General features: G+C 41.1%; 1 pseudogene; it reads left to right on the forward strand.

The window, feature by feature from the left end:
- Nucleotides 1-7,311: 7,311 nt before the first annotated feature.
- LOC101567249 lies at nt 7,312-9,399 on the forward strand (annotated as a pseudogene).
- The last annotated feature ends 2,719 nt before the right edge of the window (nt 9,400-12,118 follow it).

Consider the following 12,118-nt stretch of genomic DNA (forward strand, 5'->3'; position numbering starts at 1 on the left):
AGCTAGTGAACTCTGCACTTGTTCTGGGTGGGCGTTGGGTTTCCTCCATATGTTTCTGCATTTGATTCTTTACTGCAGATATTATTAATTCAGGGATTTCTTTTTCCTTTTCCAATCTGAGTTCCTCTATAGCTTTCTGGAGCTGTTTCTTTATTTCAGAAGCTGTTCATTCATTGATTTCAGCTGTGTGAGTCCCACTTTGTTCTGGGTTAGTGTGCTCTGCACTTGTTATGGGTGGGCTTGGGTTCTGAGGTTGCATTTTACCCCTTTTTGTTGTCATTTTGTGTAGCACTGTCTTCTGTCCTTGGTTGTAGATCTGTGGTGCAGTTATAACCTTAGCACATACTGAAGTTCAGGTGCAGATCTATAAAGTTTGGGTTTATCCAGCTGTGCCTGGCTTGGTCTGGTTGCTGTGCTCAGCTCCTTCCTGCTGCTGCTCTTGGGGGTGAACTTGTTGTGCCCCTCTGGCAAGATGTTTTGCTCCTGGCATAGCTGGGTGGTTCTGTCCCCTACACTCTCTGCAGGGATTGCAGCTGCAGGGTTTCACCCCAGGCCTGTATGCCAGGCCTCAGCTGAGTCTGGAGGGAACAAGTTAGAGTAGGAGTTAGAGGCAGATCTAGCACACACTCAGTGGGCCTGGTCTGGGACTTGAAATGGGTGTTCCCGGAACACAACAGAATTTCCTACTCCGTGGGTAGGGTGGGGGTGTACTACGGAGTGGTGTGGGGCATCCCAAGGGGGTGAAAGAGGGTCTCACCCACGCTGCACCTGGGTTGGGACCAGTAGTTCCTGCCTGGGTAGCCAGAAGCTCTCCCACACACTCGCCTGGCCTGGGCTGGGACTGGATCTTCTGTGTTTAATTTCAAGTGATTATTTTTCTTGGCACACATTTTGCTTGATCAAATATACTTTTATTTATTTATTTTATTTTTAGTCACTTTTCCCCCAATAATTTTATTGATAAACAAATAGCAATGAGACGGTTTCAAATCAAATTGGTAGGCCAGTTTCAATAATTAACACATTGCATACATTCTTCCTAGTGGTTAATTGCTGTACAAGATGCAGACATGATATCCTATTTACAAACACCATTAGAACAAATCACTCTATTCATTAAGAGACTGTAACTATATATCTATCCTATACCACTTTGAATACACCAATACAAAATGGATATTCATCTGTATACCTTTTTTTGTTAAGTTCCATACTTAACAAATATACTTTTAAAATTCATTCCTTATTTACTTTATTTGCAGAATTCTTAAACACCAGATTTTTGTTTTTTTTAATCACTTATATCTCTGTTAAGCATATAATTTTTTGTAGTAGTGTCTTGAATTCATTGAATTGTCTATCTGTGTCATTTCATACATCACTGAGCTCTCTTACCACAATAATTTGCTCTTATTTTTATGCAATCATAGGTCTTCATTTTCTGTAATGGATACTGGAAAATCATGATTTCCTAGATGTGTGTGTGTGCATATGTGTGTGTGTGTTTTCCTTAAAATATTGCATTTTATCTTATATCTGTCAAACCAGTAACCTTTTCTAGTTTTTAATAATTGGCTTTAGGAGCCAAATATATCAATCAGTCATGTCCAATAAGTATTCTGAGGCCCTTTCACACCTTTTTTCTGGATTTCGATGTACTACCTCCCTTATTCTGTCTTTGGAAGGAATTCTTAAGTTTGTATACCTTGTCTTCAGGACAAAGTGAGTGTGGTGAGTATCCTGTTTTTCTTTAGCAGTGTCTTTGTTGCTCTAGTTCTTCGTGCCTTCCTTCAGCCTTGCAAAGCAAAATGCATTGACTGCGTGTGCTCATGCCAATGCTCACACTAGCTGTGCATGAGGTACGGTGGTGTCTTGGCGCACGAACTCAGCTCCCTCCAAGATTCTGGCCACAAACCAAACTCTCAGGGCTGCATCAGTTTCCCCATAAGGTCAACATTGAACCTAACCCTTGAATTTGACTCTGTTCTCATTCAACTCAGTTTGTAACCAGAGTCATGGAAGGAAGCAAGTTCATGAACCAGATACTACTGCTCTTTTAACAAAAAGAGGACCATAAGATAGCAATGAATCCATTGCCAGTAATAATTATGTTAGAAGAGGAAAGAGACCCCAGGCACCTCCCATGCTTCTAGCCTAGAATAATTTAATAGCTCTCTTTTCAAGTGGAAAAAATGTCTATTATAAAATGACAACTACAATACATACCACTGTACAAATCTGTTGTATTTATTGTATTCTGGAAGGAGAAAACCCATAAAGAAGTAATATTTCATTTACTTACAAACTTGACATTATTTAAAATTGGAGTATTACATGCAAAAATGATATCATGTCAACTATTGGTTTTGTATTACTGTGGTTTGCCGCTTTTAAAAAGTTAACAACTCTTAAAGTGTTGGCAACAATGAGCTATCAGAAATGCTTTATATGAAAGCATGCCATTTCTGTATAAACATTAGGCATTTTATTTTAGGTACAAGATGTTTTTATTGAAAGAAATGAAGTGATTTTTACCCATTTATGCTAAGAGCTGCGCAAAGCATTCCATATTCTTTACTTGCTTATTTGTTATAAACTGCTTTCATTTTATTAGCCAATCAGCCAGGTTCAAACATAATTTTTTAGAATTGCACCCCTTGCAGGCACTTCTGAAAATAAAAGTGTCAGCTTATTAAGATTTTTAAGCCTAAAGCATCAATTACCCTGAATATAACATCAGAGGGGGCTGTTTTCTGGAATGTTGTAATCTTCCCCCCAAATATGTGTGGCATTGTACCTCTGGCATAAAGAACACATGGCTGTTTAGCACTGAAACATGTTTCCACTTCACTTTCCCAAAGGTGTGTCTCACTTGAGGCACAGTCCTTGTGTTCCCTCAAAGTTGCTGTAAAATTGATTGATGGCAAGTTTTACTAAGTGTGTGACCCTGGGACAATCCCAAGAGCTGTTTAGGAAGCACAGTTGCATAGTCTTGCGGATAAAATATTGAAAGAGTCACTGTGGTAGGCATTCCAGCCCAAGTCCCTGCTATCCCGTCCTCCAACAGCTTTCTAGATGTCAGAGTCTGGGAGTCTTCCCAGTGTTCAGGAAATAGGGATCAGAAAGGCCTTGGGCTTGCAGTTCAGGTGCTGTGGACAGCATCCATTCTTTGGAGCCGGAACCATAGCACTCACTGAGTCGTTTGAATAACACCTCTGTACATGACCTAGTGTTCCTCAGTTTTCTCCTAGTAAATAAAAAAAAAAAAAATACAACATGTTTGCTTAAAATTGCAAAACAGGAGCTTTTGTAATGAAAACTAGATTTCTTTACTTAAACGCTGTGTATTGAGGGCACACAATGCCAAAGACTGTAAAAAGAGAACAGATTTGTAAAACTCTCTTCAGTCAGTAAAAACACGATCTTTTCTTGTCTGGGTTTCTTTAATTTAAAATAGCAGTAAGAAGGCCGGCCAAGTAGCTCAGTGGCCTGAAGTGCCTGCTGAGGCAGAGTGCAGTGGCCAGGATTTGCTGGCCCTGCCCTCGGGGTGCGCTGAGAAGGGGACTGAGACTGGGCTTGGTGGCACTCACCTGTAATCCCAGCACTTGGAGGCTGAAAATAGGAGGATCACTATGAATCCGATCTATAGTGAGACCTTGTAGACTCTGTACCCCATAGACCTTGTACTAAAAAATAAAAAAAATAAAAAATAAAGTAGCAGTATGAGAATATATAAATGTGATAAAATGAAAAGGAGTTCAGAAGACTTGAAAATCTTTGCTAACTAGAATGTACAAGCATTAGAGGGGCCAGGGAGATAGCTCAGTAGAATAAATTCCTTCCTGGCAAGTGCAAGGTCCTGAATTCAAACCTTGATACTGCAAAAAATAAAATAAAATAATAAAAAATATGAAATATAATGTAAACCTTGAAGGTTGAATGGGATTTCAAAGTGTGAATTTGAAGAGAAGGCTAGAAGCCAGTGTATTTTCACCTAGAGGGAATAATACAAAGTGGAATTTGTAGAAAGACTTGCACCATGCCCTGTACCATCGTGCAACAGGACTCTCCAGTGACGCCTCACTATCCCTGTTGATAGCTAGTGAGGCTATGCAGTGTCACTGTGGTAGAGGAATTGAATTTTTAATTTCACCTAATTAAAATAGGCACATACTCCCAGTGTCCCAGTGGCAACTATATGAGACATGGAAAGGGTGGAAAGTTTTGGCAAGATCATAAGGCTGAATTTAAGAATGGAAGAAAGTTAAAAAGTATCACATTGTAATCCCAGCTGTTCGGAGTTTAAAACAAGAGGAATATTGGAGCTGCAGGCCAGCCTGACCTTGTAGTGATTTCAAGACCAGCATGAATTACAGAGCAAGATCACATATCAGAAAACAAAACAAAACAAAGAATATGGACACACATTTTTGTCTGATAGCAGTGATGGAAACAGGAAAATATTTTTCTATAAGTGCTGTGCAATAACAGATTGCACCACTGGTTCTTCAGGAAAATGTTTTTAAACAGTGGAGGGAGGCACATCTAATCATGCTTTGGGTGGCTTCCTCTGGGTATGGTGTGACTGGCCAATTGGAGAAGGGTTAGAAGGTAGAAGCCCAAGGGGGTGATGAGAACCTGGGTGGAAGCTGCTTGCTCTAATGTAGACTGCAGTTAGAAGGGTGGATGATGACAAGCCTGGTGAGGTGTCCATGTACAATGAATCGCTTGATACCAAAGTTGAATGACTTTGTGTATTTTATCTAGACTTCTGTATTGCTTGCTTTGAAGAGCTCGAATTTCCCTATCATTTTCCATGTGCAACACTAAGCTTGGGAGACTACTGTGCCTATAGTAATTATTCTCTGCAAGTGCATAATGCTCCAATAACATAATGACATTTCTTCTATGTTGCACAATTCTATATTTCTATATGACATTAAACCAACAAAAGGTCTTTTCTTATTTTATTGCTTGCCCCACTCTAAACTGTTCATTTTTTGGTGATGGTTCTATGTATTGCCTGTTACGCAAAATGAACTTCCCAGTGTACAGGTCTTCTCCAATATACATATTCATGTGCAAGTGGTGGCTCAGCTCGGTCGTGCCTCTGCCCTAGAACGTGTCACTCCTTTCATAAAAATCAGGTCTCTGGTACTACACTTGACTTCTTGTTGTGCATAGGTACAAAACTTGTAGGCGCAGCACCACAAATTATAAAGGAGACAACTCAGGGGGTGGTGTGCTTGGCTCAGCAACAAGAATTCTTGGCATAGAATGTTAGCTCAGCAGCCTGATATGTTAGCCAGAATATCTGATTAGGAACTGCAGTCCGGGTGACAGTCGGCTAATATTTCATGAGGAATTGCCAGAGAATCCGAGCAGTCTCAAGAGCTCCAGCAGAGAAAGTGCTTGCCAACTAAAGAAAAAGGAGGGCAAAAGAAGAGGATGATTTGTAGCACTATATTTTTCTCTTTCAAGAATTTGCTATTTTGCATATTTGAATTTGCATAAAACTGTAGAAAACAAAGACAGTTAATTTGAGATTACATGTGTTTCTATTTTTGTAATGCAAGCAATTTGGACTATATCTCTCTTGCCAAAATTCATCTTAAAAGAGGATTATACTTGTATTGTCCAAAATAGCTTTTGGACTTAAACATAAATAGAAAGCTTTATAATTTCTGGTCACTAAATGTGGCAATGCTCATATTCTAGATTTACTATTCCAATTGAGATTGCCCTGAGGATCTTATTTTAACTTTTTAATAGTCCAAGGAAAACATGGTTCAAAAACCCAGTAGTAGATCTGGGTTTAATTTCTCACTCTTACTTTTATTAGGGGATCACAGTCAAAATATTTAGCCCCACTTAAACGTGATTCTTTTACCTAAAAAAAGATAAGAATTTTTACCCCAATGTATTCGTAATTATTAAATGTGGTAATTCTATGTAAAAGATGGGGAAACTACTTAGGTTGTGTCACTCTTAGAATGGCAGATCGCTCAGTAAGAGGGGAGGGGGAAGAGCAGTGAAGACTGCATCCGAAAGAGATTCATCTCATGAAAAAGACACATTTCTCGGCAACTTGAACACGGTAAACCTTATAACCTCATCAATAATACTCTTAGCATGACATGGAAAAGCTTTGTGGAAATTTATCTTTCCATATCTCTGTGAAAGAAAGTACATTTTGCTAGTGAAGTGTGATTAATGGAAACCAATTTCCCTCTTTTTAAGAAGTAAACGCATATTGTTCATTTCCTCTTGAAGAATATTGAAACCTTGGAGATCATTCATTTTGACTTCAAGAGTTGAGACTGGATAAGTGGAAGTGTTGGGAAATTCCAGAGGTCACAAAATCTTTAACTCTTCCAGAATAATTGAGCAAAGGAGGAAATACAAAGAATACCTTTCGGTATTTAGTTATTACTGTTCACTGATCATCTTTTTCACTTTATGCTGCCATAACTGAATACCACAGATTAGGTAATTTGTTTGGCTCACAGTTCTTGAGACCGAGAAGTTCAAGATTTCCAGGCTATGACTAGTGAGATCCTTTCTACTGTGCATACTGTGGCCGGCGGATCAACAACCATGCACAAAACAGAGAGCAAATAGGAGCAGCACTCTGTCAGTAAAAGGCCTGCTCCTGCCATAAAGCATTAATATTTTCATAAAAGTGCAGCCCTCATGGTCTAATGACTTTTTGAAGAACTCACGTGTTATTATTGTTATAATAACAATTAAATTTCAGCATGAGTTTTGGAGGGAGCGTTCATACCATAGCACTAATTGTATGCCTCCTGAAAAGACAACTTTCTATTACCTGGAGAACTGAAAAGCCATATGCATAGGAAGGCCAATCAGCTTGGCACGGTTTATTGTTAGAGCAGTTTAGGTTAATTGGTGAGCACACCATTTCATGTGTATCTTTCTTGCATTTCCCCTGTTATCTGTACAGACTGCCCGCTGCATGGGGTCATTTGCTGATGTTCCAGCAAAGTTCAAAGTAGCTATTGTGAATTTTTCATGGAACATGAATGAGGATTTCTGAATTAGTTTTCAGCAAGAAAAATAAATTCAAAGAGTGAAAATTGAAAAGTAGACAGCTGGAGGTCTCATTAAGTGCATATTAGCTTATATTAGCATACGGCAACCCTGTCTGCATTGCTTCATTCTAACAGTGTGGAGGTATGTCTGCAGAGGTCAAAGGCCTTTAGTGTAAGTCCTTTACCCCCCCCATTCAGTTTTCTTAAAAATCTATGCATAGGGACTGCAGAGGGGCTGCACCTGGCCTTACGGGCTGAGAAGAAAGCCAAGGTAATTGCCGTAATGAATGCTATGGAAGAAAACTAGGGGTCTGGGAACTCCAGAAGGTGCAAGAGGCCAGCCCTTCTGCTGTGCAGCAGCCCACTGATCCTGCATCTCCCACTGTGGCCACCACTCCTGAGCCAGTAGGGGCTGACACTGGGGACAAGAATGCCACCAAAGCAGCTGATGATGAGCCAGAATAAGAGAATGGCCAAGGCTTTGGCACTGGGGAGCTGGTGTGGAGAAACTTCTGGGCTTCTCTTGGTGGTCAGGCTGCATTGTGTCTTGGTGGATGACTGGCCAGAGCTGAGCAGCTGAAAGCACCCTCTGGGTTATGTGGTTTGGAGACTGTGCTATGTGTTAAGAAGCTGATGCCTCTGAGCTCCTGCAGCATATTCCACCAGGCTACCTACAACAAGCAGCCCATGTCCCGCAAGACAAATTACAAAGTGCTGCAGGTGGTCAGCAGCCACATAGGGAAGCTGTTCCTGGCCTGCCATGACAATGACAAGAGTGACACTGCTAAGACTATGGAGGTGCAGAACAAGCAGATGATTGAATAGGCCCTCAGAGGGTTCCAGCCTTCTGGCCCCAAGGACCTGGAGCCACCAGAAGAGCAGAAGAATCTCAAGTAAGTTTACACAGACATGTGGGTTGAACCTGAAGCAGCTGCACACTCACCACCTCCTCCAGCCAAAAAGCCACGAAAGAGCACAACAGAGAAGCCCAAGGTCAAGGAGATTATTGATGAACACACAAGAGTGTGGCTGGTATATGAGGTGCAGCGGAAGGGGTGGGACATGGAGGATATTTGCATCTCATGTAGAAGCCTCGATGTCACCCTGGAGCACCTGCTCTTCGTTGAAAGAATGTGCCAGAACTGCAAGAACTGCTTTCTGGAGTGGGTGTATCGGTATGACGACAGCTACCAGTTCTACCGCACCATCTGCTGTGGGTGACACGAGGTGCTCATGTGCGAGAACAACCGCTACAGGTGCTTTTGTGTGGAGTGCATGGATCTCTTGGTGGGGCTGGGGGCTGCCCAGGCAGCTGTCAAGGAAGACCCCGGGGACTGCTACATGCGCGAACACAAGGGCAGTATGGACTGCTGCAATGGCAGGAAGGTTAGCCTTCTGGGCTCTGTATGTTCTTTGCTCCAATAATCATGACCAGGAATTTCCTCTCTGTCCTTCTGGGCTCCAATAATCATGACCAGGAATTTCCTCTCTGAAGGTTTATCCACCTGTCCCAGGTGAAAAAAGGAAGCCCATCAGGGTGCTGTCCCTATTTGATGGAATCTCTACTGGGCTCCTGGTGCTGGAGGACCTGGGCATCCAGGTGGACCGCTGCATTGCCTCAGAGGTGTGTGGGGACTCCACTACAGTGGACGTGGTGCGGCACCAGGGGAAGATCACGTAAGGGATGTCCGCAGCGTCACGCAGAAGCATATGCAGGAGTGGGGCCCATTCGAGCTGGTGACTGGGGGCAGTCCCTGCAATGACCTCTCCACCGTCGACTCTGCTCACAAGAGACTCTTTGAGGGCACTTTGTCGGCTCTTCTTTGAGTTCTACCACAGCCTGCGTGATGCGTGACCCAAGGAGGGAGATGTGCGCCCCTTGTTCTCGCTCTGTGAGAATGTGGTGCTCATGGGCGTTAGTGACAAGAAGGACATCTCACAATTTCTCGAGTCCAATCCTGTGATGACTGATGCCAAAGAAGTGTCAGCTGCACACAGGGCCCGCTCCTTCTGGGATAACCTTCCTGGTATGAACAGGCCGATGAGCTGGAGCTGCAGGAGGGTGTGGAACATGGCAGAATAGCCAACTTCAGCAAAGTGAGGACTATTCTACTAGGGCAAACTCCAGAAAGCAGGGCAAAGACCAGCATTTTCCTGTCCTCATGAATGAGAAAAGAACATCTTATCGTACACTGAAATGGAAAGGGTGTTTGGCCTCCCTGGCCACTATACTGTTGTCTCCAACATAAGCCGCTTGGCAAGGCAGAGACTGCTGGGCCGGACCTGGAGCATGCCAGTCAGCTGCCACCTCTTCACGCCACTGACGGAATATTTTGCTTGTGTGTAAGGGACATGGGGGCAGACTGAGGTAGTGACACAAGGTTGAACAAACACACAACACAATAAAACACCAAGAACATGAGGATGGAGAGAAGTATCAGCACCCAGAAGAAAAAAAAGGAATTTAAAACAAAAACCACAGAGGTGGAAATACCAGCGAGCTTTGCCCTGTGGAAAGGGTTGGACATCATCTCCTGATTTTTCAATGTTAATCTTCCTTCCTCTTTAAAAAGCAAAACCAAGCCCTCTCCCTTCTCCCCTTTTTGAGTCAAACCTTTTGTTTTCTTCTCTTTCAGAGGAGTTTTCTGTTTGTTTGGGTTTTTGCTTCTTGCTGTGACTGAAACAAGAGTGTTATTGGAGCAAAAATCCATAACAAAAAACAGTAACGATGCCTAGCAGAGGAAAGGCCAGAGAAACAAGAAGAGGAAATTCTACAGAAAGTTATATGTTGAGTATTTTTCTTTTACTGTAAGTTTTTTTGTTATTGTTGTCCTAGCCTGATCAGATAGGAGCACAAACAGGGGCAGAAAATTAGACACTCAGGGGTCGAACTTCCTCCCCACCTCTGAGCTGTCCTCCCAGCACCATTCATGGTCTTGCGAACAGAACCCAACTAGCAGCAGGGAGACAAGATCACCACAGAAGATACTTTCTACAGTATTCCAGGTGCCTACCACACAGGGAGCCTTGACGAAAACCAGTTTTGGGAGACTGCTCTTACCTCTTGTTTACATATATATATATATATATATATATATATATATATATATATATATATATATGCATCATAGGGAAGTAAAGGAACTTCTTTAAATCATTACATTATATTTAATAGCAACAAATATGTTTTTCTTTTAAAAATTAAGAAGTCAAAATGTATTTTTCTTAAGAGACATGCAAATGCTCTTTTAAATCTCTTTACTTTGAAAGCATTAGTTTCCAGTTAAATCATCATCAAGTGAGCTTCATTTGATTTACATAGATTTTTCAGTTGAGCATACCAATTGTAGTGCTTCAGTAAGATAGTGGGAGTAATTAAAAACATGCAAGTCCCCAAAGAAAAAGGGAGTGAACACAACTGAAGCAGTAAAATACCTGAAATTCACACTTACCTCTCTTCCCCTTCCTTTCCTTCGCTTCCCCTCCCTTCCCCTCCCCTCCCCTCTGGTCCCTATCCCTCCCCTCCCCTTCCTTCCTTCTGGACCCCTCCCTCCCCTTCCCTCCCATCCTCCTTGCTTTTCCCCCTGCCCTCCCCTCCTCTTCCCTCGGCTCTCCTGCCCATCCTTCCTTTCCCTTCTTTTCCTTTCCTCATCATCTGTTAAAATGACTGTGCTGAAAGTCTAGAAGCTTCCCTGTTTCTATCACAATAGTTCCACAAATTAGAATTTGCCAGGCCAAGTACTTCTCACAAGAGTGTAAGAAATGTGGTTAAAGTCACAGAACAGATTTAGAGTCTCGTCTGAACAGTTAGGGTTTCATATTAATTCTTAATTTCCCTCAAAATCATTTCTTTAGGTAAAAAAGAAGAAATTTATTTCCTAGAGAGGAAAAAAGACAGGTTCTTGGGACTGCACCCAGAATCAACACCACATGATGCATATTGTCTGTGGACAGAGCTGACTGCCTGTCTCCTTCCTCTGAGATCTCTGAATGTTTAGAACAGCTCAGTCTCTTAAACATTCATCCTAGATTTCATTTCACTGACCTGCAGAGGAACTATAGATGTGGATATTTATTACTTTTGTATACCTATTTGAAGTAATAAATACTTGAAAAATAAATATATAATCCTTAATAATATATATATCATTGTTTATTTTTCATAAATTTCTTTTGCTACTATGTATGTTTCTTAACTGAGAACTTTTTAAAGCATAATTTTATATAAATTTCTTCATGTTAATGCATGATGTATTATTAGTTCCATGATTTTACTCTTGCTTGGTATTCCATTTTATGAAAACAAAAAGACATTTATTTAATTTTCTGTGAAAAGGTATTTAGGTAGCATATTTTAATTTTTCATTGTTTAAAATTTATTTTCTATAATTTTATTGACAGACAAATAGCAATGAGACAGTTTCAAATCAAATTGGTAGGACAGTTTCAATAATTAACACATTGCATACTGTTTCCTAGTGGTTATTTGCTGTACAAGATGCAGACTTGATATTCTATTTACAAACACTATTAGAACAAATCTCTCTATTCATTAAGAGAATGTAACTATATATCTATCCTAACCACTTTGAATACACAGATACAAAATGGACATTCATTTATATATCTCCTTTTTTGTTTAGTTCCGTCATTTGAATATTATAGGTGTGTTAACTCAGCAAAAATATTCTAAAAGAGTCCAGTAATCCATAATAGTATTGGGTCTTCCGCTTGACTGGCAGTTTCAGAAATTGTTGACCTAAGTCCCCTACAGCTCAACATAACAGTGTGGTTTTACTTCTTGTACTTCGTTTTTATACTTTTCTGCTGGATGGTTAAAACCAAGGTAAAGCAGGACCTATCCCACAAGAGTTGTAGCTTTTGGATCTGATAAAGTCAGTGAAATCCCCTCAGTATTTATCCTGAGATCCTGTACCTCAGATTGTAGAACCTTTGTCAGTGTCAGCCATGTGGATGAGTCACGGCCATTGCTTGGCCAGTGTACTCCCTGTGAAAGCCTGAGAGAATGTTTTCCCTCCAAGGTACCATCTTTTAAAGTACTATCT

The sequence above is a fragment of the Octodon degus genome, unplaced genomic scaffold (assembly GCF_000260255.1).
Source record: "Octodon degus isolate 3935 unplaced genomic scaffold, OctDeg1.0 scaffold00099, whole genome shotgun sequence".
In the NCBI taxonomy this organism is placed as follows: Eukaryota; Metazoa; Chordata; class Mammalia; order Rodentia; family Octodontidae; genus Octodon; species Octodon degus.